The sequence below is a fragment of the Petromyzon marinus genome, chromosome 12 (assembly GCF_048934315.1).
Source record: "Petromyzon marinus isolate PM22_M1 ecotype Great Lakes invasive population chromosome 12, UKy_Petmar_22M1.pri1.0, whole genome shotgun sequence".
Classification (NCBI taxonomy): Eukaryota; Metazoa; Chordata; class Hyperoartia; order Petromyzontiformes; family Petromyzontidae; genus Petromyzon; species Petromyzon marinus.
The window spans coordinates 11,277,884-11,283,883 of NC_133678.1; the positions used below are offsets into that span (position 1 = coordinate 11,277,884).

The 6,000-nt window shown below is 51.9% G+C and overlaps 1 protein-coding gene across 2 annotated transcripts in view; it reads right to left on the bottom strand.

Annotated features, from left to right (window-relative positions):
• Window positions 1-2,722, bottom strand: part of LOC116941576 (extracellular sulfatase Sulf-1-like) — a 183,177-nt gene extending 180,455 nt beyond the window's left edge. For both annotated transcript variants that reach the window (XM_032952765.2, XM_032952767.2), the window contains exon 1: window positions 2,300-2,722. The gene's annotated coding sequence lies outside the window, so the exon portion shown is untranslated. The remainder of the gene's footprint in view (window positions 1-2,299) is intronic.
• Window positions 2,723-6,000: the final 3,278 nt, after the last annotated feature.

The window sequence follows — 6,000 nt, forward strand, 5'->3', positions numbered from 1 at the left end:
GCCTCTTGGCTTTCCAAACCAATATCATCCTGAAGTGTTTGTTTAACCAAGCAAACGCTACAGCTGGTTGATACCTCATCAGCAAGTCAGGCTTCTTAGACAGACGCTTCTGCTGCTGCTGCTGGCCCACATGTCATTGGCGAAAGCAACTCCCATATATACACGAGGACTTCCGTGGTCAAATTGCACGGCGCGCATCAGGGTTGGTGGTAGAAAGCCCGCATTATCTGGTCGACCGCCTTTGTCTCTCCCGAGTGCCCAGGCGGGCACTTCAGAGTGGGGCTGAACGATTTAGGGAAAATATCTCATTGAGATTTTTCTGACAGACATTGCGATTGCATTTGCGATTACATTTTGTTAAGTCAAGCTTCAGTTCAATATTCACTGTGTAATAGATTTAAAATTACGTGATGGAGCATTACCACGTGATACCATCAAAATATGAACTGCTCTATATATTCTAATGCAAGGATGAGAACTTAAAAGACATTAATTGCTTCCAACATGTGTTTATTAAAACGTTTTTTTATTGAAATAGAACAATCAAACATATAACAATGGTTAAGTTAAATAAATAAAGTTCTAATAGTAAAACATAAAAAATTCAAGTAATAGGACTTTTGAAATCGCAAAAAATCGCAGCCTTTGCGATTTGCTCATCGCGTTGTTTCAAATTGCGATTTCGATTTGAAATCTAATTAATCGTTCAGCCCTACTTTAGAGCCAGGTCGAGAAGGAAGTCGCCGTGACTTGAGAGTAAAATATCATTTTAGAATCGAAACTCGGACGACACCAAGCACACGTGGGTCAGGCACGCGAACAGCACATACACACAAATACAAGACAAAGATCCCAGACATATATCCTTAACAGACTGTTGGGGCAAAGTGTAGATAGCGAACACATCCACAATGCATTCACTCTGCCCCTTTCTGTCAATCCACTGCTGGATGAAGCTCTACCGCAGGCAATGTTGGTTAAAGGGTCATCCATTTAGTCCGTACGCATGGAGGGGGAAGGGGGGGGTTAACCCAAATGCGTACGCTTGCGTATGGGGGGGGGGGGTCCTCCTCACAATGTATGTATACATAGGAAACTGGGGGGGGGGGGGGGTGAAGCCTCGATAATAATTTGTCTACATTGGCCTTCAAATGAGCCACAGTTCAGTTTATAAAGCTGTCAGACAAGCAGCTCAGCAAAATAAGTGGCCAAGGTACGCGGCTTAATTCTTTAATGCAGCCGGCGGTGGACTGTTTGCTTAAACACGTTAATATTATTAATTCTTGATCGTTTCTGCGTGGATTAAATATCGGCCGTTCTATAGGATTCTGGGGGGGGGGGGGGGGGGGAGGTGCGTCAGGCGTACGTACGCAGGTGGGGGGGTGGGTAAAAAGTCCACGTGCGTACAGGGAGGGGGGGGATGGGTCAAGTTGACAGATTTTTGCGTACCTACTAAATGGATGGCCCCTAAGGGGGTAATTTGACCATACTTCGCCATGCTGGTCAACGCGGATTGTTGAAGCGTGGTGCGGGAAGGGACCCATCCGATCATATACCATTTTTGTCAATGATCACAGGCATGGTGGGGGATCGAACCCAGGTGCTCTGCTTCGCCGGGTTCGTAGCGCTGTGCGATAACCACTGCGCGCCTCCACTCCACCACACAATTAACAACAGCCAGGCACTTGAATCAAAATCGCTCATTGCCCACGACCAACCAGAGACTATTTGGGGTTGCGTGCGATCTTGTACGACTTTATAGACGATGTGCAGCATTGGCGCCCTTTCAATATCGCGTCACAACATATCCACATTCTAACAGAAAGCACATTTTAGGCTGAGGGCTAGTTCGAATGAACTTCACCATTCATTCACAACATCCCACTGGCAAATCCGCTGCTGGATGACTTCGCAGTGATGATGATGATGATGACGAATTACATAAACTCCCTTGCACAATTCGGAATTGGACGTTGTACTCTATATCTTTTTATCCCCCCCCCCCCACCTCTATTCGAATTACATTTTGCATCACACGTGCGTGGCGGTGCGCGTAACGCCGTGGCATCTGCACGTGCATCAATTCGCAACGCGGACCCAGCGGCAGCATACGTAACAGCGCCCGAGTTGTTGTGACACAATCACGACCGTACTGTATTACAATCACGTTGTGTATAAACCCTACCTCAAGGCGACTCACGCATGAACTCAAGCACACCCACACACCCCAAATGCACAGCGCACCTTCGAGGCAATGAATGTCACGTGTGCTCACAAGCGGCACCACGGTTGCGCTTACCTGGCCGTGCGCCGTTCCGAGTTCTTGTTTTCGACTCGTTGGGAAGTCTCCCTACCCCGATTCTCGCCTCTCTTCTCTCTCTCTTCTCTCTCCCTTGAATGAAACCTTGTCACCGCTGCGTGTATATACACACACACACGTCGACTGACTCGTAGGCTGCCGCTGTCGATTACACATACACACGGATGCTAAGTCTTGTTGAGTGGAGTGTCGAGCGGGGGAGGATGGTTTGCGAGTGCGCGTCTTGCAGAGGCCGCTGACTTTGCCGAGTTGTGAGCGGCGCGGATGATGAAGCCTTCTTGTAGTCGTGGTGGGGTGGGGTGGAGTGGGGGGGGGCTGTTACCCACCACAGAGCCGTGTGTGGGGGGAGGCGACAGCAAGCGGAGAAACTCTCGTGTCGAGTAGCTTGGGGCGTGTGCGTGTGTGTGGGGAGGAGGAGGAGGAGTGAGAGAGCTGGCCGGGGTTTTTTTGTGTGGTTGGCGGGCAGAGGCGGGGGGAGAGACGGGAGATGAACGTTCACGCCCATTGGGTCCGGCTTCGCTAACTTCGTTGCAGATTCATTAAATGAGCTCTCCTCGTGCCCGACACAAAGATCGCCTCCCTCCCCCCCCTCCACCACCTACAACACTTTAAACGGACTGCTGTGGAGTGGTCAGCACCACGGGCTGGCCGCCTTTGTCTCTCCAATGGGGGAGATGTGTTTTTGTTATACACCGCACGAGGTGTTGGTTTGAGGCTGAGTCGACCCAAGGGAGGCCCAAGGCCGGTTCAGACAATCGTCACACACACTCACCGACACACACACCGACACACACTCACCGACACACACACACTCACCGACACACACTCACCGACACACACTCACCGACACACACTCACCGACACACACTCACCGACACACACTCACCGACACACACACACCAACACACAAACACTCACCGACACACACACTCACCGACACACACACTCACCAATACACACACTCACCAATTCACACTCACCGACACACACACACTCACTGACACACACACCAACACACTCACCGACACACTCACCGACACACACTCACCGACACACACACACTGACACACACACACACACCGACACACACACACTCACCGACATACACACAATCACCGACACACACACTCACCGACATACACACACGCGTGAACGCGTCTAACCCCCTCCGCAGGACAGACCCAGTCCCACTTAAAAGCTTTAACTGAAACTCGTGCAACCCCAAAGATCCCACGTTAATTCTTCCAAGCTGCAGAGTTAAGTGCTGTTAGCGAGCACCTATTAAGGGAAGAAAGGTGGGCTGGGGGAGGGGGTGTGAGCAGCTCGCACCACGCCAAGTCCGTCTTTGTCTTCCCAGTGCTGATGGTCACAGTGTGCAAGTGGCACACAAGGCGGATTCATTACATCGCACAACCGTGAGACGGACACACGTTTTCGTTAGGCCTTCATTCAGTAGTGGATTGAGCGTGGCCAGTGATGTCAGCCTTGATGTTAGCCTTGAGCGGGACTCGATTTGTGGCGCAGTGCGCTAATCACTGCGCTTCTGCTCCCCCACTTAACGCAAAGCCAAAGACAGACAAACGCGTAAAGCCACTCCTCACATCCAGCTACTTACACATACAAAGAACCCCTGTGTAGCCTTCACAGAATGTGTTAGCGAACACCTATGAAGTTCGGAACAGTACACGAGGGGATGGTGGGGTGGTGGTGGCCAGAACCACGCCCGACCGCCTTTGTCTCCCCAGTGGTGATGTTTACACACCACACCAGATACTCATTTGAAGCTGAGTCGACCTAGGGAAGGCTCATGACCGGTTCAAAATAATCGTCACTGTGAGTGGGTATCGAACTCGGGTCGCCGGGTTCGTAGCGCAGCGCGCTAACCATGACACTACCGCTATACCACCAGCCACACGATCCGAACCACACAGCCACACATCCAGCCACACACACAAAAAAACCCAGCCACGCACACACATTCAGCCACACACACACCCAGCCACACACACACACCCAGCCGCACACAGCCACACGCACACACATCCACCGACACACACACATATCCAGCCACACACACACCCAGCCACACACACACACATTTAGCCACACACACACAGCCACACACACACACACCCAGCCACACACACCCAGCCACACACACACACAAACCCAGCCACACACACACACACAAACCCAGCCACACACACACATCCAGCCACACACACACCCAGCCACACACACACACCCCCAGCCACACCCAGCCACACACAAACCCAGCCACACACACACATCCAGCCACACACACACCCAGCCACACACACACACGCACCCAGCCACACACACGCACCCAGCCACACACACACCCAGCCACACACACACAAACCCAGCCACACACACACACAAACCCAGCCACACACACACATCCAGCCACACACACACCCAGCCACACACACACACACCCAGCCACACCCAGCCACACACACACCCAGCCACACACACGCACCCAGCCACACACACACCCAGCCACACACACCCATCCAGCCACACACACACAAACCCAGCCACACAGAGCCACACGCACACACACCCAGCCACACAAACCGAACCACTCACACCCATCCACACACACACAGCCACACACACACGAATCCAGCCACACACACACGAATCCAGCCACACAAACCCAACCACTCACACACACCCAACCACACACACACCCATCCACACGAACTCAACCACTCACACACACCCAGCTACACAGACACACACACAACCAGCCACACACACACACACTCAACCAGCCACACAAACACATCTAGCCACACAGACACATCCAGCCACACACACACCCAGCCACACACACACACTCAGCCATACACACACAATCAGCCACTCACACACACCCAGCCACACACACACACACAGCCACACACACACAGCCACACACACACAGCCACACACACACACCCAGCCACACACACCCAGCCGCAGACACACACACCGCAGGTCGGACTGAGTGGATGTGGAGGCGTATTGTAGTGCGCGTGCCCCCATGCAGTGCGACTTGACACGTCTCACGTGGCCACGCGGGGACCGTGGCGCTCCATGTGTATTGGCAATTGTAATAACACCGGGCGATTCATTTACAGACACTCCACATTTCTACCGCAACCTCCCACTTTCTTCTGAACAGGTGGTCGGATCGTGCGAGAGCGGGATGGCTCCACGTCGTGCAGAGGGAGGGGAAGTCAAACTGCGGCGTTTAATTGGTGCATTTGAGATAGGCGGGAGACGTGTGTTGGCTTTTGAATTTTAAAAAAACAGTTGTTATCTCCACAGTGCCTCCCTATTATTGTAGCGGGTAACCCTATCAGTGGTTCACCCTGTACGTTTCGCCCTTCTGTATTGACTGGGATAGGGAGGTAGAAGGTTTGAGCGGCGGAACCAATCCTAGTTGCTCTTGAATCCGCCAAGCTCTGGAGTCAAATGCATTCACAATGGCACCACGACCATTATAAGTTTGAACTTCGGCAGAGTAGCCACTTTAACTTTGTGATCTCACTTGAGTGCATTACGCTGTGCCCTATGTGTTGTGCTTTCGATACTGACGCATTACCTAAATATGATATTTGCCTTTCATATTAAACATTAATTCATTGCACATGTTGTATATGACCGTA